The 26,257-nt window shown below is 37.8% G+C and overlaps 1 pseudogene; it reads right to left on the bottom strand.

The window, feature by feature from the left end:
• LOC122230577 overlaps positions 1 to 17,179 on the bottom strand; it is a 50,593-nt pseudogene extending 33,414 nt beyond the window's left edge.
• Positions 17,180 to 26,257: the final 9,078 nt, after the last annotated feature.

Genomic DNA, 26,257 nt, shown 5'->3' with positions numbered 1-26,257 from the left:
ACAAGAAAAAAAATACTGCCATCTCTAACAATTTGGAAGCGTTTTGGTAAAATGGTAGGAAATGATGCCAAGATGCAATGAGTTGAAAAACTACAAATAAATTAAACTAATTAGTACAGAATACTCTTCAAGAATATTTGAGAAAGGAAGATAAGAACTTGGATGGGAGCTACAATTAGATGCTTTCATAGGAAACTAAGAAAGAAAAAAAAAACTCAAAATGAAAGGCAAGGTTGGCTATGATGAAAGACAATGAGGCCGATCAAGTTCATTCAACTGTGGTTCAAAGAGTATCCAATTAGTTAATATTATCAAATAAGTGATTTGTTCAGTTTGGTAGAAGAAATTCTGTAAGTATCAGTTAAAGGGTCCAGGTGAACTTTGAATTCCCACTGTGAGTTCCTCTATTTAGCTTATTGGTCATATTACTCCATCTTTCAAGACATCACAAGCTGAACATAAAGTTTTTTTAAATTAATATATTTCATAACATGCTTGGTAATGAGCTATTAGAGAATGTAATATAATTGCAGCTATCATCATTTTATAACACTGAATTAAACATTTTTAAAAGCATATCAATTTCTATGTTATAATTCAGTCCTTAACATTTTTATGCATAATGAGGATGTCAAAAATGTGGAATTCCTCTAAAAATTAGAAGACGAGGTCTCATATAAATGCTAATAATATATTTTTTCACATATAAGACATTTTCAGAGTTAACCTTATTTGGCCATAATTCATTGCAAAATAATAAAATAAATTCTCAAAAAGACTTTAACATTTTGCATTTCTAGAAGATTATAATTACCCCTATGTCCTCTGAGGCTTACAACTTGATGCACGCCACTCCTAATAAATAGACCAATTCTGCAATTCTAATATAATCCTATCACATCTTATTATTAGATGATCATTAACACTTAAACCCAATGATTTCTTCTTGCCCTCTGTTAATATATGCTGTCATCCCTTGTAAAAGAGATAAAAGGACACAGAGAATGTGTTTTCCCTCGGGAGAGAGATGCAGTTTATGATAAACTGGCAAATAAATCTCATGAATAGCTCCTCTGCCGTGTCCCCATTATGATCCAAACCTTTAACCTGTGCAAAGAAAACAAACAAAACAAACAAACAAACAAACAAACAAACAAACAAAAACTGCCAGGACCATGCAGAGAGAGAATGCTCTTGAACTATGACATGTGTTCAGATGACTTAAAGCACCACATGTGAGTTTCTATACCTAACTCACATCCACTTTAAATTTGACATGCCTATGGAATAGTCTATTTGGCCAACTACTAAACAGAATGCTAAGTATCTCACACGAAAGGGGGCCTGGAAACAATTTGATGATTGCTGTTTTAGCTCCTTCTGTGTATGCATTTGATGCCCCATTGACGGGGCTTTCACAGCTGCTCAGGCCCTGGACTCCCAGACCAGGAACTCACTCCATCATGGTACCTCAAAAAATATTCACATGAAAAGGAATCAGGAAAAACTAAAGCTAAAGACCAAGCCTATTTGCTTCAGTGATGGTGGGCTAAAAAGGGGAGGTAAAAGTCAACTAGCCAATGAAGTCAAGCAGAAAGTCACCCTGGAGAAATCCGCTCAAACTTGTTCTCTTTTTGTCAGTCATCCTCCAAGATGTGATAACTACCCTTAAAACAGAACAAGCAATGGACTCATAAATTACTGTTGAGTCACTTCAATATTTGGTTAAATACTAATTTCTCCTGGTGGCTGAAACCAGACAGGATGTTCTGATATTCATGGTTCTTGGTGGTGAGGTTTATATCTCATTTGGGATCAAATCAACAGACTCTTCATTCTCTAAAGCAAACTGGATTTAAAAAAAAGATACAGCCATCAGAATACTCAAGAGAAAATATAATAGTACAAGATCCTGCAATAAGGAAGGAAACCTTTCAAATTAATTTTTCAAAGACTCTTCTATGCAAGGATTGGGAAACCTCCCCCTGGTGCAATTAATGAAGTCTCTGCACTTAAAATGGACCAAAAGAAAATTTAGAATCTGCATTATAGTTAAAAAGAACTCCACTGTGAGACACCAAAGGCATGGGGTAGAACAGAGTAGAATATTTGCGAAAGAATTAAGGCAATAAACCTAAAAATATGAAGAAGTTCAAGTCAGAGACAATTCTCTCAGCTAGAGTAAAGGTTTTCACTATTTCCTTAGGAAGGAGGAAGTAAAATGCTAATCTCAAAACCCTAGTGTACTACATTTTATTTGTTGCATCCACAAAACAACTAATTCTATGAAGTTTCAAGTCTATAGCTTGTGATCACTCATTTGCAACAAGTCCTTTTATTGTTCACATGAATCCTTGCAGAAGTAGAATTAATTATGATGTGGTCCTAGTGGGCCCTCCAGGGCTACAGCTTGTGCCCAGAATGGGCAGGTCGTGGACACTTCATCTTATAGAATAGTGCCTCCATATTTATTCCTGAGTAAGAGAACTTGAACACTTCGTTTTACTCATTCTTTGAAAAGCATTCAGTGAGTACCCACAATATGCACTGCCTTCTGAAATACAAAGGTGACAGTTTGTGGGTGGGTAAGGAGAAGGTTGCAAAGGCATATGAATAAATACCAAGTGAATGATAGATCAACATTCCCCGATTCCCCTAGAAGTAATTCCCCCAACTGTTTTGTAATGGGACTTGGCCACACATCTCTTATAAACATTTCTATTCTATTGTAATAAGTTACTAGGGAGAAGGGACTGATATATTCAAGTTTGTATTCCCAGGGTGTTATAAATATAGTGCGTGCTTTGAGTATGTATTTGGAATGAAGAAATGAATTCAGAGGACAGAGACTAACTTGCAATTCGTGTGATTTGGAAAGACTTCAAGAAGAAGGCAACTCAGAGAAATTATGGTAGAAAGAAATCATAGTGGGAGGTAATTTAGAGGAAAATGCCTCTGGTATGGATAAACTAACTGGTAGTTTTTCATCCTGTCTCCTACCTCAGAATTTTCCTCCCCTATGACCTCTCCCTAAATCAGTCTTCAATATGTAGCACCTACAAGAAAAATTATCAATTATAAGACAAGTGGAGATTATTTTTTTATTAATTTAACTTTTCTGAACATATTCAGTTCATGGAAGAAAAAGGTACATTTTTTATTTGAAGATTTTAGATACATTATAGCTATCAACAGAGCTATATTTGTTGAAGAAGTCCTGTTCCCTTAGGAACTATTTACTTAGGAAAGAGATCTCCTTAGGAATCTTATTTACTATTTGTTGTGGACAGAATTGCATCCCCTTAAAATTTCATATGTTGACATCCTAAGCCCTAGGACCTCAGAATTTAACTGTATTTGAAGGTAGGGTCTTTAAGGAGGTAATTAAATTTAAATGAGCTCATTAGGGTGGACCTTAATCCTGTATGACTGATGTCCTCCTAAGAAGAGGATCCTTGGGTACAGACAGGTACAGAAGGAAGATGGTAAGAAGACACAGGAGTAGGTCCAAGAGAGAGGCCTGGAACAGGCCTTAATCTCAGATTCCAGCCTCCAGAACTGTGAGAAAACATATGTCACTTGTTGAAATCACCAGTTCTGTACTTTATTATGTCAGCCCCAGCAACACAGTACACTGCACATGACCTTCGTAACACTTTGGCCATGCTTCTTCAGTCCTTTTCTCCTTCATTCATTCCAGGTAGTTGAAAAAGTCTGCCTATCTTTGGCACTCAGATTCACTGACTGGAGGAGGTAGAGAGGCTCCCATTTTGGGATGGAGTTGCTATTATATGCAAACCCATGGCCTTGGGGATAAATGGCCCTTTAGGCTGACCCTAACCTTCTGCAAAGAATGCAAAATCATCCCAGCCCCTGAAGTACCTTAGAGAAAGAAAGAAAATAATTCTGTAACAAGGCAATGACCTCTAGTGGAAGCTGTGTGGAATTACAGAGATCCCAGTAAGTTTCAAGCCTTAGAGAGAGGGGGGAAAAAAAAAAAAAAACAGGCTTAAATGTTACAAAGAGTGACCCCGGAGGAATTTCCAAGGGACAATACTGTTATTTTCAACCACTAAATAAATCCAAATTGAAAGCAAATGTAGAAGAATAGAAAATAGGAAAGCTTTCAAATCGTGTGAATGTCTCTACACTGGGCAAGGTAGGCAAGAGGGAAAGCCACGAGCTCAGGAATGTCTCCACACTCACATCCTGTGAAGCGTTTCTAGGTCCTTCTTATTCAGAATGTGCTCTGGGGACCATAGCAGAGCTCCCACCCCAGAGTTGCTCAGTAAGAACCTAAATTTTAAGAAGGTCCTTCAGGTGATCTAGAAACATATTGAAATTTGAGAAGTACTGCAATCTTGCTCATTCAGAAAGTGGACATTTTAGTGCTGTCTTTGGATCTTCTCTAGGTGGGGAAAGTCAACTTAATCTATAGAAGCCACCAGGCATAAAGGTTCTTGGTGCTAAGTTCCTAAACTCATTTGTCTTCACTTAAGTTACATATGGTTCAACTACTCCTAAAATATACAGATTAAATTAACACATGTCCAATTAGCCATTTTTTTTTTCTTTTAAACTTTTCAAACTCTAGTAATGATGGCTTTGGAACTCTCTGATTTCCAGAGGTTTCCATGAAAATATCAATCCTTCTAGCCCTCCTATTAATCATCATCCTGCTGTTAGGGAAGCTGAGAGTGTGAATTTTAACTCTTCTTAATGAATATATTTCACACACCAAAATTATCTCAGCAATTTCCTTGGCAGCTTTAGAAGCCATTACTAAATTGCATTCAAATGCATCTCATCTGTTTCCTAAACTGCCTCTACAGTTTTTCTTCACCAATGATTCTCAAGCATGGTACAAAGAAACATCTATTTTTGTACAGCAGGATAGTTTTTCTTGTAAATGCCCCCAAAACCAGAGTATGTTAACTTATTTAAAACTGTAGTTTCATTCCAGTGAATATTCAATAACTGGCTTTCAACAACAACAAAAGTTGAAGCCCTGATTTGCGGTCTTTGCCAATCGCCATAGTGTAAATATCCCATCTTGAACAATTCCAAGATACCAACTTGTATCAGTGTTAGAAAGAGACGTACACAATTGCCTCATGGTGGTGCAAAGAGGGGCCACTATTTATTTCCAAAATACAATCAAATACCAACCCCATTTCCTAGGCTATTTTCTTAGTAGTTTCAAAATACATGTCCGGCCTAAATGTCCATCAACTGATGAATGGATAAAGAAATTGTGGTTTATATACACAATGGAGTACTACGTGGCAATGAGAAAGAATGAAATATGGCCCTTTGTAGCAACCTGGATGGAACTGGAGAGTGTGATGCTAAGTGAGATAAGCCATACAGAGGAAGACAGATACCATACGGTTTTACTCTTATGTGGATCCTGAGAAACTTAACAGAAACCCATGGGGGGGGGGGGAGGAAAAAAAAAAGAGGTTAGAGTGGGAGAGAGCCAAAGCATAAGAGACTCTTAAAAACTGAGAACAAACTGAGGGTTGATGGGGGGTGGGAGGGAGGGGAGGGTGGATGATGGGTATTGAGGAGGGCACCTTTTAGGATGAGCACTGGGTGTTGTATGGAAACCAATTTGACAATAAATTTCATATATTGAAAAAAAAAACAAAAACAAAATACATGTCCGTGTATAGTATGTGTGCTGTGCAATTGTGCAATCTTAATCTACACCAAAAGGAAACTAGCAGTTTGGGACAAAGTACTACTTTTATTAATGATGGGATTAATGTTGGTCTTATAACCATAAGATGGTTATGTATCATAAAAATTTAATGCTACTTTGTATGAAACTTTCAGGAGCATACATGCAAAATAGCTGTTGACTCAAAACTTACTCTAAAAAGCTTACCCTTCCCACACTTGTCTGTATGGAGTATCCAATGAAGACGGTTAAGTTTTGTTTGGTGTCTTTAAAAATACTATAAGGTAGACTCCCCAGTCATGGCAATCCTCCCTACAACCATTCATTACCAATTACTTTTTGTTGGCAAGTTCAATCTGGGCCCGTCATGCCCCTGGTAGTTCCAGGGGTCCACCTTTAATCTCTTCATCTCCCACAAGAAAAAAAAAAAAACTTGTCTAAAGTTTGTATAAAGTATTAATTATAACTTAATAAAGTTTTTATTAATTTCCTGAGGACCATAACCCACCTCATAAATTAATTCACTCATTCTTCAGCATCAATGCCATGATACAATGGAATGCTACTGTTAAGAGTTTAACTGTATTTTCCCCAAAGATGTTGAGATCCTAACCTAATTCTCTGCAGCTGTGAATATGATCTTAATGGGAAATACAGTCTTGGCACATAATCAAATGAAAATGAGGTCATCAGGATGAGTCCTCATGCCATATGATTGGTGTCCTTGTGAAAGGGGGAAATTTGGACACAGGGACAGGCATGTCTGGAGAGAAGACAATTTGAAGGGACCCAGGGAGAAGATGGCCATCTACAAGCCATAGAGAGAGGTATGGGACAGATCCTTCCTAAAAAGGAACCAATCCTGCTGACCCCTTGATTTGAGACTTTCTGGCCTCCAGAACCATAAGACAATAAATTCCTGTTGGTAAAGCCACCCAGTGTGTGGTACTTCATTGTGGTAGCCCTAGCAAGCTAATACAGACACAATCAGAGGAAGTAAGGCCCAAGTAATTTTTTTTACTCATATCAAACTTAAGAGAATTAGCTATACTTTTATTCTTATAAAAGTTGACCAGATTCTAGGTTATTCTAATAATAATGTCACTCACAGTATTTGCATTCTGAGATGCTTTTATAGAATGAAGGTAAAGAGTACAGGTCCAGCTGGCATCAGACACAAACCTGACTCTATCAGTAAGAGGGACACAGAAACATCCTTCATCAAAGGTCTTATAGATCCTTCATCAAAGGTCTTAAAGAAACAGGGGTTGAGAATTCCAAAATATTGATACAAAACTATTATTAATTTGCTAATGCATTTACCAACCCTTACTAAAGGGGACCTAAGTATGTACATAAAGAGACCTCACCTTAACCCCTTCCTCTAATGGAGAAATTTCTGAGACTGAAAGCAGGTCGGTGTTCTGAGGAAGAAAGTCCTCCCAGGAACCCTTCAAATGGACTCCACAGTCAGCCATCAACTCCATCTACATTAATAGTGGGCTCTGAAAATGAGTTTCTACGCCCAAAGGCACAAAAACAGAAACATAATGGCTGAAACTATGGTCACAACTCCCATTTATTGAATCATAACATTTTAGAGCCTGGAGAGACCTAGGAGGCTCATATTTTATAAGAAAGAAGTGAAACCGAGAGGTACTTCGCCAAGGTTGCCATCTGTGGAGAAATTCAACCTTGCTTCTGGGTTTCTTACATTCTCACTTCAATCGGCAGTAATGGAGTTTATGAACCTGATCACGACTACTAGTCACCTGAACAACTTTTATAAAAGTGCAGATTTCCAGGGCCCAATCTTAAAAGTTCTGATTCAAATCTCAAGTTTGGCTCAGAGATCTGTAGAAAAACTCTTGGGAGGTTTGGCCATGTGGCTAGGTTTGGAAACCACTGTGGAAACGATTCTGTCCAGAGACCTATTATCTTTGGTCTGCTTCTAATTCCACTTGGATTCAGCACCACCTGATGGTTATCTTCTCTTACCCTGAGAAAGATGCTTAGAGCCACGTGGACCTGCTTATCCTGCCCAACACTCTCACAATGAGCCTTACACAATAGAAGCCACTCCCTTCCACCCCTGGGCAAGTTCTAAGTCCACAGAGTATTTTAGAGCTGAAGGGGAAAAGCAAAGCCAAAATTTCTTAAAATAACCTTTCTGAATATTCTCATATCATACTCTTTGGTTTCTGTTCTTTCATGTGCCTGGATGCAGTCATTTTGCAGCCTCACAAGAAGCCATCTGCCCATTCACCAAGGGCGAGATGATTTATGTTGTGAAAGCTATAATAAATACAGGTTTCATTTATCTTCTATCGTTGCTGGGTCTCTTAGGGACAGGAGACTTGATTTTAAAACAAAACGAAAACAAACCAAAACAAAAAATTAATAAAGCTATGGCCTAGTGAATCACAATTACTTCTAAAATGGGATAGTTCACACTGGGACACAGGGTTTCCTGGGGATGTGGAGACGGGGGAGGACACTGGAGAAAGCAGAACTAAGGACTTTGGAGCTGGAAGTATCTGGTGCTAGTGGTTTTGAGTGTGGGGGATATAAACTACAAGTTGTGTGACGAGCAGAAGCTTGGGTCTAACTTCCAGACATCTATGCCTGAGCTTTCTCACTCTCACACTTCATCCCATGCAACAATGAAAAGTTTAACACACTGAAACTTTTCAACTTAAGAGGCATGGTCATACTGGGGGTTTCACCCTTGGAACACTTCTTCCTCATCCCCACTCTACCTCCTTAGGCGAGACTCTTATCAACTATCAACCACTTCAGGAGCCCCTAACCTCTTTCTTGCCTCTTGATTCATCCAGACTCATGCCCTTGCAGCAATACCCTTACCATTTAAGATCTTTTCTCCCAGTGTCTGCAGCTCCCACACTCCACAGTGATCACAAGGCTTCGGGGAAACTGGAACCACCTCCTTTGGGCACTCGTTTGTAGATTCCTCCTCTAGAATACAGGTTCCTGTCAACTGTACAGCCTTTAATAATGCCAGGGTTTTTTCTGCCAAATTGGAGAACCAGAGGAAGATGTGGAACAGTCATATTTGGAACTCTTCCTAGTTTGTCTGTCTCTCTTGGGAAGCCCTACTTATATGCAAGCAGGGAGTGGTGCTTTTTTTTTTTTTTTTTAAATTTGTGCTTCAGAGTTTAGAGTTGGCCTTTTCCCTTTGTTTTCATCCCTGAAACATGAGACTAGCTGGGTTCAGGGCCAGACAGTGTGATTAGTACTAAATTCAACTTCACAGTCCTTCAGGTCTCTTCAGGAACTGCATTCTGAACCAAAATTGTCCCATCTTTTCAGTAATGAAATAGATACACCCAATTTTTATATTGACATTCTGTCTGACTTCAGGTTTCATGAGTTCATGACAAAATACATTGATAACAAGCAAAGCGTCTTCTGACTCAGAGACATGCTGCACAAAGCACCTCATGAATATGAATCTGTGGAATTTCTGGTCAAACACTTGCCCAGTCCTTCAGTATCACAGTAGAAGAGGGATAAACCTTCCAGCACTCTGGTAATGGCTCCCCAAGAAGTGATTCAGGGATTCAAAAGCTTAACTACAAGATGCCAGAGAAATCCAAGTCACTGATCTTTCTCTTAAGGACGTCTATCAACAGAGCCTGAGAGGCACAGACACACCTATCACTTGTCTTAGAATATCACAGAAAGCTCTCAAATACCTGCAATGTGGGGACACTCTTCCTCCTGCCTGTGGCTTAGGAAGCCAGCAGTGATCAAGCAAAAGCCAATTTTCCAGCTGCCTCAGGGCCCCAGGGCCATGTTAGGAGTACAAAGTCCTCAATTTCTTGGCTTTCAAGGACTACCACAAAGGAAGAAGAATTACAGAATTCTCCCCTCAATGACTTTTCCTATTTTCTACCCCAGTTACTTCTACATGGACAAATATACACAACACAGCACTATCCCTAAATCAGACCTTATGAATCATAGAGCATAAGTCAACATGAAGGCTAGAGTAATCTCAATCCATTTGGTAACTACTCATCTTTGGAGTATAAACCATTGAAATAGTTAGATAGATATGTAGATGGTGGTATGTAGATAGATGATAGATAGATAGATAGATAGATAGATAGATAGATAGACAGATAGATAAAGTATATAATATTGCTAAGGAATCCAGCATTTTTCTACTTCAACCATTTCTCTAACTCTGCAGATTTGTCTCCAACTTTAAGAGTCACCTTTCTGGGAATGATCTCTTCTCTGTGGTCATTAAGCCACTGATTACATAGTTATGTTGGAATCTTCCAAGGCTGTCTCAGAAATTTGTTCTTTTAACCCTACCAATTTTCTATCTAGGTCTTTGCTAGTATGCTTCTACGATTCTACTCATTGGCAGCATGAGGCCAGTCTTCTGTTCAAAGGAGATGGTGCATAGAAAAGTTTCCTCCTCTTGAAGCCACCAGGGAGGTCTCCTCATTCAGGCCCAATTCTCTGAGACGCTCTGAGGCAATATCTCAGCTTTATTCTCTACCATCAAACATCTTCTACAATCCTAATGTAGATATGAACGTTGCTTTCATTCTGAAACCTAACTTAGGCCAGCTCTTGGGTTCTATTATTATTCTCCTGCTCTGTTTTTCTCCCTTAGATAATGACTCCCTCATCCAAATTAACTTTCACAAATACCTTAATTTACAAAAGCTATAAATAAAATTCCATCAATGGGAGTGGAGATGATATCTGAACAAGGCACACTGGTAAGAATTGGTGTCCTGACCTTCACTAGGCTTCTTCCAATTCCCCAAAAGTAGCTAATTGCCTCTGACAGATTAGCCAAGGGCTTGCTTCTGGAGAGCAAGAAATCAAGGCCCTCTGAATTATTCCAACTAAAAATCAAGAAGCATACAACAACGAATGAAGTTAAATTCATGCATTCTTAAGAAGAAGGGAAACTTCAATCATTCTCTCTGTGCTTTGGAAAATTCATGAATAAATAAATATGTTAATGCAAATAGCTCCTACCTCAGAAATGGATTTGTAAGAGGGTGCCCTGTCCTTAAACTAAACTGCATTCTAAAGCAACTCTCCCACCTGACAGTCTATCTGGTAGAATCAGTGACTAGGAATGACCTTTACTCAATCTGTAATCTGGACATGTAATTGATGACACCTCCAAAAGGATACTAACATCTGACTAGGTACTATTACATTTTTAAGGTAATTTGTGTTGTAATGGTTGATTTAAAAACATGTACAAGCAAGCTTATGCAGTATTGAATATAATCACTTGTTCGCATTCTCAAATCTAAAAGAAGCAGAAGAGATTTTTAAAACTCAATACACAAGCCTAAACCTAACGGACCACTCATTGGAACCTACAATCCCAACATGGTTCTCAGCAGAGCTGGGTTAAAATGGAAGGATCTAGGCTACCCCCACCAAACTCTGAGAAAATGTTATGTGTCAGAGGAAAGGAAGGCTACAAAGCAGTCCCAGTGACCAAGAAACTAGAGTCCAAGACAGTTTTACAATGAACCAAGTTCTATGTTAGAGGAGAAGGAGATTCAGGTGTAAACACCAGTCCTATTTTATTTTTCTCCTCTCTTTAAGTGTGTTGTTCACAGCAGCCTGGAACTGAGGAGCATTCTGTGAGCCTGGTGACTCAGAGGAGCAGCAGTAGGAGATGTGACAGGCTGAGAGGACAGCACAAAGCACAAGGTGAGGGATCTTTCTGAATGGCATGTGTCCTGGCTTGTAAGGCAAGAAAAACAGGGGGTTAGTTTTATTCAACAAATGATTCTAGGGACAGTTACTTTATAGACCCCTGTGCCTTGGTACATTCTTGGGTAAAATGAGTGTGGAGAGGAGGGTTTTAGGGCAAAAGGGATGACTTTTCTTCCAACTACATGATACACTGATGAAACAGGGGCAGTTTTGGGGATCAGAGGCACTCACCTGGCCTGGACTGGGCCAAATGACTAGGGTGACAGGAGGATACCTTAAGCTTCTGGCCATCCCAGGGCCTACAGAACTAGCATTGCCTGGGTCCTGGAACTACTAACTCTGTCTTTAACCACACAACAGAGGTAGGACTCAAGGGCTCAAGGGGTGCCACAGCAATTTCAAAAGTACAAAAGTCAAATTCAATTTACTTTTAAACATTCATAGAGGCCATTTATCAATTTGGGAGCTGGTGGGAATTTGTGAAAGCGAATGGAGGCACTGGGGACAGAGAGAAGGCTATATTCATGGGACAGTCCAAAAATGAGTACTTTCATATTAAATAGGCTAACTCAAATGCCAACCCTCCACAGCCATTGAATCAGATGCAATGTTATATTTATGATATCCTTGTTAATTTCACCCATAGAGACTGATTTTTATCAACCTACATTCGAGATTACATTTTCTAAATTTTATAATCTGGATTCTGTCATTGTAAATCAGAAGCCCACACATTCAAACATCACTTAATCATTAATGACTCACGCGGGTATAATTTAAAGCACATATACATGATTTAACTTTGCTTTCAGTACACAATGGAGATGAGTAAACTTCGCAAAGCTCTCATTTTTACAGAAGTAGCAATCCATGCTACTTTAACAACAGCTGTCTAATAAATGAAAATGAAGCAATAAATATAGTTGTAACATCTATCAGGTAAGAAAAATGTAGAATCATGTGCAGATATGGTTTATTGTCATGACTCGTCATTTTCCCAACCCTCTTCATAAAAAGACCTAAATGAAATGTTAATTCAGAGTTCAGACCAAAATCTTCCTAAGCAAAAATTCTAACTCTTGTTTTTTGGTTCATAGGAAAAGCCAGACACCAACATCACTGATAACTAGGGTGTGATGGTAAGAGGTGAGCCTTTTCCTCACTGCCAGGAATGTGAGATCCAGGTGTCAGCTGTTGCATACTTGAGACTCCAGCTGGAATTTCTAGAAGATAATGGGTATAAATGTACTTAGCACATAACCCAGCAGGCATTCCATAGCTATTAGTTTCTTGTCCCATCCTCCTTCCAAAATTACTAACTCACCTGATCATAATTAAGTCATGTTTCCTTAAGGCATTGGAGCTTGAAATGAAATATGAACAAACCCAATGTTGAAAAAAATAGGCATAAACAAGAAGAGCCAACTATTCCCCAACTCTTCTAAGTGTCCTGTGCCTATTAAAACCATTTTCCTTGGCTCTAATACCTGTCTGCCAGCAGGTCACCATCACGGTCCTCTGCATCCTCTCTACACAACATTATGCCTCTATCATCAGCCTCTCCCACGTTAGCCTTGCAGGGATCCACAGGGGACTGCTATGGATCCAAGTATCATCATTTAGAAGGGAAACATTCACTCCCAAGTGCTATCAAGTACCATGACAGAAAGAATAGTACAGAATGGCACTACCTTTAGGATAAGTATATAGGTCATTAATTTTAACGTCACTTAGCTATAATAACGAAAGGAGGGAAAGAATATACTCTATAGCTCTACCAGGTGGCCTTATCTTATTTACTGTGCTTCCCAGTATCATCTATCTTTTATCATAGATGACTGATTAAAAACCTATGTATACTCTGCTTTACAAGCATTGATTTCTTTATTACTAATGAATGCTCTAATGCACAAAGTTCCACTGTTTTCTTTAAAAGAAATATTGCAAAACATTAATACTTCACTGTTGTGGGAAACTTCATAAAATAAACGTCCCCACTGCGTTCTCTAGTGGCCTCTATTATGTTTCATACCTCTCATATAAACTTTCTCATGCATTCATTCAACAAAAATTTACTATCTACCCTGTACCATGTACTGTACCCACCAGATACTGAAGTCACAAGAGTGCATAGACAGATATGGTCCCACAGAAATTACATTCTAATAAGAAGGACTAAAACTAAGCAAGCTAAAACTCTTCTTAAAGTCTCTGAAAAGATGAGCAGGGTGTTGTGTTGCTTATTAATAATGAAACTGGAAGAAGAGGACCTAAGAGAGACAGAGCAGCGAGAAAGGTCACTTTGAGCAGGTGACCTATGATCTAACACTTGAAGGACAAGAACAAGGAGCTATAGAATGAGCTGGAAAAGAATATCTCAGAGAGTGGGAATGACTAGTGAACTCTGCCTCAGAAAACACCATGAACCTTAACTACTGCACTGAGGAAGGAAGGCTATCTGGTTCAGACATGACTACAATTCTGTTTTCCTGAGGTCCTCTTCTGTCAGCCCCGGTGTACCATTCAGGAACACACAACTGCACCATGACTCAGGTACGTTCTCACACCACCTTTGAAGACCCTCCGTGTGGTGTCCATCAAGTCCCCACCCACAGTTTAATCTCTCATGTGTAAAGAACTCACTAAAAGGTGACAGCAAAAATTAGTCATACTGACCTTGCTTTCGGAAACAAAATCAGAATGCATGGCTAACACAGTAGTTTTCAAGCTGTGCTCTGCAAAGACAGAGGTTCACTCAGACCATTTTCATATGAGGTCAATAAAGTGGGTTGCCACCTAACTATTATCATTTTCACCTATCTAAGACATACAGTCAGTTCAAGATTTCATATAATATAAGAGTTTGGTAAGTAAAAGGGATATGAAAATCATGGTATCCAGCCTGTTCTAAGACTGAATCCAAGTCTTTTAAATGAATCCAAGTCTCCCAAGTATGGGAAGGACCAATAGATCCTCCAGACCACCTCCTACTTTTCTATTCACTAAACCTAAATCTCTTCTTTCCTGTGATCCCAACTCATACCGCATTTTGGCATCAGATCTTGCACCCAGTTCTCTGCCTAGTCTATAAGCTATTTGATGAGCCAACTTCTTCCTCCTTACTGTGGGACCCCCCCCCAAAAAAAAGGAAAAGAAAAAGAAAAAAAACCTTAAAACTAAAATACAGAGATCATTAATCCAATCCAGAAACAAACATTTCTGACATCGATTCTAAGTATGTTACTGATTTTCTATAAGGAAAAAAAAATGGTAAAAATAAGAAAAGTTCAAAAAATATTAATAATTCAGCTTGTCAGCTTTTCAACACAAATATGTGAAAATAGGCAATGCAATCCAAACACAAAATACATCAAAATATATACTATAATCTCTTATTGTGACCCTCTCTTTTATTGGAATATATCTCCCTTCTACTATCTCTTTACCCTGAAAGGAAAAAAAAAAAAGGACAAAATTAAGGATTGAAGAAGGAAAAATACAAAGACTGAAAAGAGTAGAAAAAGAGAGTGGGACTGTTTACAGATAGTTTTAAAAAAACAAAAGGTTATCTTTCAAACTTCAAAAAAACTGCTACTTCTAAAAATTGTCAGTTGATTTTCCCACATATATTGTTGTATAGTGAGTTAATATCAAATGTCTACAGAATAAGCATCCTGTAGACAGCATCCAACCCTAATTTTTATGAAAATTTTACTGACTGCATTCCAAGCTCAGATGAACTGGTCCCTGCTGATTTGCAGGCAGCACTACACAGCTTATTGGACTTTCCTTCCAGGGTTAGTTAAAATTAGATGCTAAGAGACCAAGGAACAAGAGGACTCATTTTAACTGTCACAGATATCTGTGCAACCCAGAAAAGACATCTGTATTGTATTAGGTATGTTGGAGGTGCTCATTTAATGTCTTGGTCAAATTTATTTGATTTTGACGAAGTCATCTCCACAATGCGGTTCCCAATCAGAAGTGTCAAATCAAAATCAGCCACCTACATTCTAGCTTACAGTATGGTGCAATGAACAAATAGAACTAAAGTCAGCTAAGTCACCATTGATTAGAGAATTAGTGAAAGCCTCAGGTTCACAAATCAACAGGATTTATATATGCTGTGCAATCTAAAGAAATCATCTGTCATCTAAGTCTAAAATAAACATACTGAACGCTAATACTCAAACTATTCTTTATTTTAATTCTATAGAGCTTAGGAAGCTGATATGTATTCTCAAAAACAAGAACAGGTATAACTTACTGGCCTATTTGCATATTAGCAGCCCATGGAAGGCTTTTGGTAACCACCATCCATCTGTTCCTTCAACCTGTCAAAACCCAATTAATTAACTGGATTTCCATGGCCTCCTGATACAGAAGACAAATTTATAAATACATATACAAGAAGATGTTCCCTTGGAATTCTTTGGGAACAAAACATATTAAACCTAAACCACAAACACAAGAAGAGAAATATTCGTTTTTGGTTATCCCTCGGAGCAGATACAATGTTCATTTAACATTTCAGAACTTAATAATAAAGAAAATTAATTCCGTGATCTCCACCTACTTCTTTAAATTCACCTCTGGAGCAACATTGGGGCTCTAGATACGTAGGCAGTGACCTCTTCCAGGAACAGTTTGGAGTGCTTTCCAGTAGAATAAGAAAAAAGTCACCGCTCTGAAGAAATTTGGAGGGACACCATCTTTGCAGGCCAAAAAACAAATAACAATTTTACGAGGCAAATAAACTCTTCTAGTTCTACCCCAGGTATGCCTTCCATTCTGATGCTGCCAAATGGCCCTACATTGACTTAGGATAAGGTATTCACATGTCTTTGCCCAGTACGTCCTCCTCGAAAAATGAGATCATGGTGTCCTCCGGTGCAACATTTATTGCTTCACCATGAAAGCAAACCTACATCAAGTTGCTTTATAAACATGGCTCTAATTAGAATTCTATCTGTGTTCATCCTCCTGTAAAATTACATAGAAGTGAGCATGTTTGTTTTTTGTTATAATCACAGTCTTACAGAAGCACAAGATATTTAAAAATATTTAGAAGAATAATGAAATAAGCCCTCATTCTTAATAGCTATTAAAAGACAAATAGATCATAGTGCATAAGTAAATGAGGACTCTTACATAAATATATGTATATCAAATTCATATCAATTCATAAATATTTTATTTGAGAAGTCATATAATCTTGAAATATTAGAATTTTGTATTTCTTTTTATAAATTCTATAATTAGAAGCTAAACTCATCAACCATCCCCATTAAACACAGTGTATCTAGTAAAGTTTATGACAGTAACATATCACAATGATCAATATACGTATGTCTAGTGCTTTGTCTTTCTAGCCACCATAATTACTTTAAAGGCAATATTATAAAACAAGTATTTTCCTTATAGAAAATCAGTAACATACTTTATCTTGACTACAAATAGAAGGGTTTAGTGAGCCTCGTGGCCTCATCTTTGTGAATTTAATGTGTACACCATGACTATAAATCGTCCACCTGAACACATTACAATTCACTTATATTAATTTGTCTACCCAACAGACAAATGAAATAATTGGTAACTCATAAGTTTTTCTTCTGAGAAAAAAATAACTCATTATTTTATCCAGGAGATGACTGACTGAATCATACTGCATTCATTCCTCCCCTCCAGACGCAGCATATCCATGAATCTTGGAGCTGTCCACGGGACATCAGGAGTGTCATGTTTCCCCATATCCACGCTGACCGCCATGCAAGCTACCACCCTACACTGCTAAGGAAAACTCAGCGTGCCTTGTGCCTGAGACTACATGAATTAGACAGTAATTAACTATTATTACAGAAAATACAGACTAAGCTTGAGGGAACAAGTACTAGAAGGTGCATTTGAATTGGCATTTGGGAGAAGGGATTTGCAGATAAAGGGCAAAGGTTTAGAATATGAGATGCACCCAAAAAAGGACAAATAATGGCTGGACTTCAGGTCAATGTCTTCACTGCCTCATGAAAACTTTATAGTTTCTTACGTAGAAAAAGGATTCCCAATTATAATTAAGTTTGCAGTCAGTACAATTTGCCATTTTCCCTACAGTTGGCTCTTATTGGTGGTCTTTTGACCAAAGAACTTTCTGGGTGAATTGATAATTTATAATATCCTACCAAGTGTCTCTTAGTTTGAATGCTTATTGCGAAGTTATGTCTCCTAGGAAAATAGGGAAGAGAAATTATAGGGATCATGCAGACAAAATTCAGCTTGAATGTTGAATGAGAAGCTTTTTCATAGAAGCATAAGCTCAATTGCCCAAGATGTTCTCTTTAGAGTCAGGCTATGCCACAAGCAGAAATAAATCTCTGAATGTGACTGAAGCCCCTAGAGAAGTTACTGTGATAAGTTGCTATCGACTAATGTTAAAATTTTACATACAAATATTCCCAGTTAATACAACTGGTGCTTTTCTAGGCTGGCTGGCTACTCGTTGCCTCTTTTTATTGACATTCATTTAGTCCATTACTAAATTGACGTTATTATTAGAAAGTATTTTAAACTTCAATTTGATTCCTATTTAAGTCCTCTCAACCACTTCAAACACCATGTTAGAATATTTGGTCAATACATTTCCAAGGCAGACCCAAGACATACTTAATAACCCAATGAGTTGAGTATGCATCCAACCATAAAAAGCTTTTTTTTTTTTTAAGATGGAGAAACACCATGGACAGATATAACAAGTATATTTCTACAGTCATTGTCATTGGTGATCCAATCAAACTGGTCATAAAAAGAGTGAATCTGCAAGAAATGGCAACTAATCAAGAGGAACAGTATGAAAGGCATGAGAAAATAATCTTTAAAAATTAAAAGAGATATGTGTTCTTGTCATATAGTATTAAAAAAGCTATTGAAAGATGTGACCCACCCATTTCAGTAGGGACACTATCAGTAATGGAACCAGTAACTATACTAGATCACACATACTTTGGGAAAGGGATCCAGGATTTGAACTCAAATATGTCTGAGTCCAGATACAGTTCTTTTCCACTGTACGATCCTACCTATTTTGAAAATAGGATGGAAAGTTTTCATTATTCAAAATCTCTGGGAAATTTGCTCAGAGTCCAATTAATATTATCCTATTATATTATACACATTCATTCAATGAAAAGTTTTTGAACAACCTGTTGTATGCAGAAGATTCACAAGTCAACTAGCGAAGATATTCAAGAAATTTTGTTGAAAAGATAAATGTTTTCTTGGCTTCCTCTTAGTCGTCTTTATTAGGGCCATTAGGTACCTTCCATACCTTTCATCCATCCTGCCTTAGGCCTTACAACTTTTTTTTTATATTAAACCAGTAGTCCTTTAAGATTCTTGAACTCTACTTACCAACACTTCTGATTGGCTCTCTAGCAAACCTTTTAATGTATACACATCTTCTAATATGCTTCATTTCCTACTTTTTTATGCTCTCATTTCAATTTCTGATTTCCTATCTGCACTGCTGCCTAAGGGAAACTGGAAAAAAAAAAAAAGCTTTAATTTCCAAAAGCTAACCCTCAACTAATTGTTCCATCTGTACCAGTATCTCCTCAGAAAATTCCAGTGGTGCTGAATTTTTCTGCTAATGGCAGTTCTCCTCTCTCCTGGGGAGAGCCTCCATAAAATAACCTAGTTGACCAGGGGAACAATACTGTGCAAACTGTTTTGGTTACCTGTTTTTCTCCATCTGAATTCAAGTTTTAAAAGGTAATGAGGATCAGAGTGTGCAACTATTACATCCACAGTATTACATCCACAGTGAATAGAGTGATGACAGCTCTCATTCTAATTTAAATATACGTCTCACTTGAGAAGCCTCTGATTCAGTGACAGATAATTACAAATCATTAAATAATAGATGAGACATGCACTTCCTATTTCTTCACTAAATATTTGATTACCAATAAGCAGAAGGTTGAGTTTCACCTGTTCTTCCAAAGAGTACAATATAACATCTAATTAACCTAACAAATTATATGGCAATTCATAAAATCAACAATAACTACTTTTAGCTTGAACACAGTTTTCCCCAGGATGCTTTTCAAGAAGGAAATACCATGGTTTAACAAGTACACCTTATCTTGATATATCAACATTTTATTTTCTATAAACCATAAGGTTAAACCATACGAAATTACTCAAATGTGATTGTTTTAACCTACAAAAATGGCCATTCCACATAATCCAAATTTATGGCACCAGAATGTGCTGATATGTAACCATTTGAAACTTAGAAAATATCAACTTTATATGGTTCAACCTAATCAACAAAAGCCAACTGTCATTATCATTTGCAAAATGCCATTTCCTAGGCTAAGCAATTTTTGTGGATTGTTGCATGTAATTCTCACAACAATCCCAAAACACACAGAACACACGAAGGAACACCACGTAAAAGTGGAGAGGCAGACTGGAATTATGCAGCCACAGGCCAAGGAAACCCAGGACTGCTGGCAATTTCAGAAGCTAAGAGAGGTATGGATCAGATACTCCCTCGGAAGCCCCAGGTGGAACCAACTGGTGACATCTTCATTTCAGACTTATAGCCTCCAGAACAATGAAAGAATAATTTTGTATTGCCTTTAATCCATCCAGTTTATGATAACTTTCTGTGGCAGCTCTAGAAAACTAATGCAGAGAGACGACTGTACTATCAGCCATTGAGTAGGTGGTAAAGACAGGAATTCAATGCCAGCAGACACACCCCAGAGCTCATACTGTAACTTACAATGAGGTACAGTCTCCACAGTCACGTCATCTCATTTTATTTTTATCACATTCTATTAGATAGGCATTAAGGGTTGTATTTTATAAATTGGGAAGCTGAGACTCAGAAAATGAGGCAATTTGCTAGCCAGTAGCAAGATCAGGATTTGAACCCACATGAAATAATTTCGGTGCACTTTCCACAAAAACCCGACCCACATTTAGTGATAATCCCCACATAGCTATATTTAGAAAGAAGGCATTTCAGTTGAGTGTTGATTTCTCAAGTAGTTTCTGAAATATGCATTGCATTCCCTGGGGAAGATTTGAGAACTGAGTCAGAGGCTTAGCCATTATCCACCACCTGTGGAAATTTTACTCACTAGCCTAAATTTATGAGAATTTTTCCATTATTCATTCAGAGGATAAATCCAAAGACTGTATTCTGTACAACTACTACAACTGCAACTATTACTCCATTAAAAATTTACTGTTTGTCTTTCAGAACTCCTTAAACATCACCCATAGTAGCCAATGGTCTCAAAGAACACAAGAACTTTGTAATTTTCAGTTTGGCTAGAGACTGACTGTTCTCTTCAGTAATTCCACAGAGTACAATGAAGTTAAAATTATAAGAGGTTTGGCTAAGTGTTGATAATAAAAGTGTAGAAGAACACATAATTGTTCAGTAAATAGACTCATACATACACACCCACAAATTCTACAGAAAAATTACATATTCCCACCCATATTGAGGTAGGGCTTAGCTATGTGATTTTCATTGGCCCATGAAACTTTTAGTGGATTTGTCATAGGCAAAGCCTTAGAATCTGCGAGCTGGGCTTGCCCCCTGTGTCCCTGCTACTGCCAAGGAAAGAGCATGCCTAGAGTCACCCAATGATTCCAGAAGAATGAGCAACAAGTGAAGTTCAGGCATGCCTAGCTTAGATCATCTGAGCCTTAGGCAATCTGCAGATGCAAAAGGAAGAAATATAAGGTTATTACTGTATGCCAGAGATATTTTTGTGGTTGATAACTATACTGCATTATGGTAATAGCGACTTAACATAATACAAAAATTTTTAATATTATCATTCTTTAGGGAACTATGTTCTATTAAAAAAGAAATTCTCTAGTCTTCTGAAACTGTTCTTTTCTCCTGCCTCTGAATAACCTTGAGCAACTAAGCCTGTCTTCCAAACGCTTGCATGTTTTTATTTTATTTCTCAATTGTCTGAAAGGCAACATTACAAGACATAAATCCATTGAGAAGAAGGAGAAAAATCCATTTCAAAAGCACTTCAAAATACCAGAAGAGGAGCTCCTAAAAAGGTAAGGTCCAGGTTCAGTATATAATAATGAGGGTACTGATCATTTTGCATGGACTTTCCACAAATCACTAATCTTTCAACTGCTTATTATTTAAGACAAATATCATTATGCAAATTATATGCTTCAGGATTAGTTTCCATTTATTAGATAATAAGGTGCAATTACTTACCTCATGCAATCTAAATTATTCCTGCTGCTTTGCCTATAAGGGAAACTCTCAAATTCATGAATTCCACCTTTATGCTTAGAAGTTAATTAACCAGATTTTGCTTACTATTGCTAAACTGTCTTTATCCACATGTTTTACTTAAAAAAAAAAGTTAAAAATTGTAGACCACTCAGAAGTCTGTTTCTTGCATAAAAGTAATCTTTAAAAAAAAAAAAGCAGGGGCGTGTCTGGGTGGTTCAGTCAGGTAAGCATTGGACTCTTGATTTTGATTCAGGTAACAGTTCATGAAATGGAGCCCCACGTCAAGTGCTCTGTGCTGACAGTGCAAAGTCTGCTGGGATTCTCTATCTCCCTCTCTGCCTCTCCCTTGCTTGTGCTTGCTTGCTCTCTTTCTCTCTCTCTCTCTGTCTCAAAAATTAAGAAACTTAAAAAAAAAAACTAAACTGTTATAAAATGGTAATTCTTAGGCAGAAATTCTAAGTTTCCATGTCTCTGTTTTTTTTCTTCAAATTTCCCAACAGCTAAACACTTATTAATGGCAGTCTTGGAGATAACTTCCAATTATTAAAACATAAATTCATACAATATTGGTACACAGGCAACAGATTAAGCACCAACAAAAAAGAGACTGTTATATGATGGGAGTGAGGATGCATTTATCATAGAGCACTCACTCTAAAAACACTTAACAAATTACTTAGGGGAGATGGTTTCTCAGGACTCACACTTATTCAGAGGAGTGGGGAAAGTGCCGTATTTGAAGTATGATTAATATAACAAGAACAATTACAACAAAAGCCACTTTACCCATCCCCAGATCAGAATACCCTGGTAATATAAATTATACTCAAATATACTTGAAAAAAATACAATGTTTTTCAAACTATTTCTACAAAATGCATGTTATGGGTGTGACCAAAAGACATTTCCTTTGTCCCAACAAGTTTGAAAGCAAAGGAGCAGAAATGTGTTCTCTGTAAAGAAGTGGAAGAAATTAATTGTGTTCTTTGATGAGTTACTGTTTCTTCTTTCCCTGGACATTTATGATCAGTAGACTACTTCTCCAATCAGTAAAACAACCTCATAAACAGGAAAAGAATGACGTTTAACTGGGAAGAGTGGGGAGAGCCCAGAGTCAGGCACCAAGATCATGGTTTGATGATGGCCCTTGCCCTGCTCTGATGTTTGTGCTGGGGAAGTCATTTAAGACCCAGGGAGGTGAAATGGGTCTGGGTGAAATGTTCTCCCTACACAGCACTCGGTAGGTGGAAGTTGTCCCTTATAGTGGCCATGTATGTAGCTTAAATAATACCCCAGAAGGAAGGATCATGACTTAATATATATCTAATACTCCTGTGCTCTGTGGAACTTTGTTTCCCTCAAGCAATACAAGGAAGGATTGTCCATAATGAATATTCAAAACAGGGCGTTCCTGTAGTAGGGTTCCTGAGTAGCTCAGTCAGTTAAGTGTATGATTTTTGATGTCAGATCAGTTCATGGTCTCACGGTTCCTGGGATCAAGCCCTGTGTCCATGCTCAGCACAGAGCCTGCTTAAGATTCTCATTCATTCATTCATTCATTCTCTCTCTCTCTCTGTCTCTCTCTATCTCTCTCCCTCTGTTCTCTGCCCTTCCCCTGCTCGTGCTCATGCTCTGTGTCTGTCTCAAAATAAATAAACATTTAAAAAACAAAAATGAAAAAAATAAAACTGATTTGTAGCACCCCACCCTCCCCCAGAAAAGCCTGAACCAGTTGTTCTCAAACTTTGGTGCATATCATTCTGGCTTTACTTATTAAAAATATATAACCCCAGGAGCTCCTGGGTGGCTCAGTCGGTTAACCACCCAACTTCAGCTCAGGTCATGATCTTGCGGTTTGTAGGTTCCTGGCGTCTGGCTCTGTGCTGACAGCCCTGAGCCTGGAGCCTGCTTTGGATTCTGTGTCTCCCTCTCTCTGCCCCTCCCCTACTCACATTGTCTCTGTCTCTCAAAAATGAATAAATGTTAAAAAAAAAATGTAAATATATACCCCCAAAACTTATACTCTAAGAATCCTTATTCAGTGTGGTCTAGGGAGGACCCAAGAAGCTGCATTTTTAAAAATTACTCCAAATAACTTGGAGATAGGTAGTGTGTGAATCACCTTCACAGCCATACCCCCATATAGTATCCTTCAGCCAAGAAAGGAAATAATAAAATTTGGGGCAACTGGGTGGCTCAGTCATTTGGGCGTCTGACTTTGGCTCAGATCCTGATCTCCCAGTTCATAGGTTCGAGCCCTGCACTGGGCTCTGTGCTGACAGCTCGGAGCCTGCTTCCAATTCTGTGTCTCCTTCTCCCTCTCTCCCTCCCCTGCTTGTGTTCTGTGTCTCTCTCAAAAATAAATAAACATTAAAAAAAAAAGTAAATAATAAAATTTTGAAAAAGTTTATCATTATCATTATCACAGATCATTTTTTTTTACCTATATTTTCTACATCAGTGCATATTAGTCATGTAATGGAATCGTCAGTCACAAAGGATTTTGAAAGAAAAGAAATCGTCTTGAAATCATATGGAAGATGCCATCCTGTTTAGAAAGCACATTCATATGCAACACTGTGGCAATGAGTAGCTGAGGGTTTTCCCCAAGATTCAGGACAACCTAACTCAGTCCTAGTCTTAAAGAGATGAGAAAACAGTATTTAGCAATGAAAAAGCAGCAATGAAGTAAAACAAGAGAGGAAGACAGCAGAGGAGGATTAAGAAAAAGACAAAGTGCCATTACTATTGTCATTAAATGAATTTCAATTTTTCTCCACTTTCACTTTTCTTTTTAAAAATTCCCTTTTCCATTTTTCATCCCCTCCCTATTTCCCTTCTCTTTTATGTCCTTCTTAGATACCAGTAAGCAGTTTAAGAAACCTGAATCCAAAGAGAAAAATGATACCTTCTGAATTCTATTTTGCTCCACCTCTTGACCCAACTCTCCCAGACCAGCTATTTCTTAACAGACCATTTGTCTCCTATGGAAAAAACTATACTGCTTTTACTTATCTACCAGAACCCCACCAAAAAAAAAACTATATAGAATAGTTCTGTGCAGTGTTTTTTTTTTTTCCTCCTTCACTGCTAGCTACTATGTGGCAGAGCCCAGCAGGAATAAATTGTGGCCAGCCATTATATGGAAAGGGGCCACTTAACATTCCAGGGAAGCAGTGTCATAACCTCCATTGTCAATGGGGGCTCATCTAAATCTGGAAGACTTCTTTTAACTTCCATCTTTGAAGAAGGAGGAGGAGGAGGAGAAGGAAGAGGGGAAGGGGAGTGTGTGGGAGGAGAAGGAGGTAGAAGAGGCAATTGAAAAAAAAATAAAGCAATACTGTGGATGAATTACATATATTTTATTAAATAACTAAATTTAAATATGCACATAGCAAAGAATAACATGTAGCAGGCAAGTCTAATGTCCTCTGTTGCCAATATCCCCTCATAAGAACATTGGTAAAAGCCTACATGTTTGGTGGCTTCTACATGTATCAGTCCATGCTGGATTGGTCTCTGCCATAGATCAGAACTAATACATACACTGTAAAAATTTGTCTTACTCTGTCCACAATTATTCAAAGATCAGTCTACAAAGACAGCGCTTTTATTAATTTGAAAAACCACAGGTTCATACAAAATCTGTAAGTGCAACTTCTCATTTTTACAAAGAGGTCTGCTGTAACCACTTGTGAATAACCTGGGTTTCATGTCCACAAACTTTTTCTCCTCTACTCTTGAAGGACTTTCATAGACTGCCATGACTTTTCTTGGTAGAAAAGTAGAAAGGTAGAAGGAAATAAAGAAAGCAAGAAAGCAAAAAAGAAAGAAAGAAAAAGGAAAGAGGAAGGAAGAAAGAAAAGAAAAAGGAAGGAAGGAAGGAGAAAAAAAAGAGAAAAGTATAACATAGGATGAATGCTACTTGAAAAATGATTTCTTAAAAAAATTTATAAGTAAAAAACTGACTTTCTTGTACTCTTAAGTCATTTAGCATGTTGTACTATAAAATTATCTGCATCCTTATTGCAGTGACTATAACTAGGAGAAAAAACTGCTTATTAATTCTTTTGAAATTTTGCTACTTGTATTAGTTTGGGTTCCAAAAGGTGGAAGAGCTTGAGCCTAGAGCTTGTGAGCAGAGAGTTTATTTTAGGAATAGGAGTTAGGACTGGGAATTAGGAAGGAGGAAAAGTCAATAGAAACCTGACTTTTTAAGCTAGTCACTACTATGGACAATTGGAAAGCCATCGCATTGGAGACCTTCTAAAGAGTTTTGTGAAATGAGCTTCATAACTTTGTCAAGAGACAAAGGAAGAGAGTATCTGCTAGTTTTTGTCCCTCATTAGTGAAGGGTTTCTTTTTTGAAGTGGAAAGATTCTGAGAACAGGAACTCAGTTGTCTTTAAGATAATGACAATGATAACGGTGATAAAGATCATGACTATGGTGTCCAACATCCCCTGCTCAACTGTTTTTCAGGCATTGTGCAAAGCAATTACCCACATTTTCTCATTTGGGTCCTCGTGATGATTATTTTTATATGTCAACTTAACTGGGCCATGG

This window comes from Panthera tigris, chromosome A1 (genome assembly GCF_018350195.1).
Source record: "Panthera tigris isolate Pti1 chromosome A1, P.tigris_Pti1_mat1.1, whole genome shotgun sequence".
Lineage (NCBI taxonomy): Eukaryota > Metazoa > Chordata > Mammalia > Carnivora > Felidae > Panthera > Panthera tigris.
This window is presented reverse-complemented; position numbering and strand designations above follow the sequence as displayed.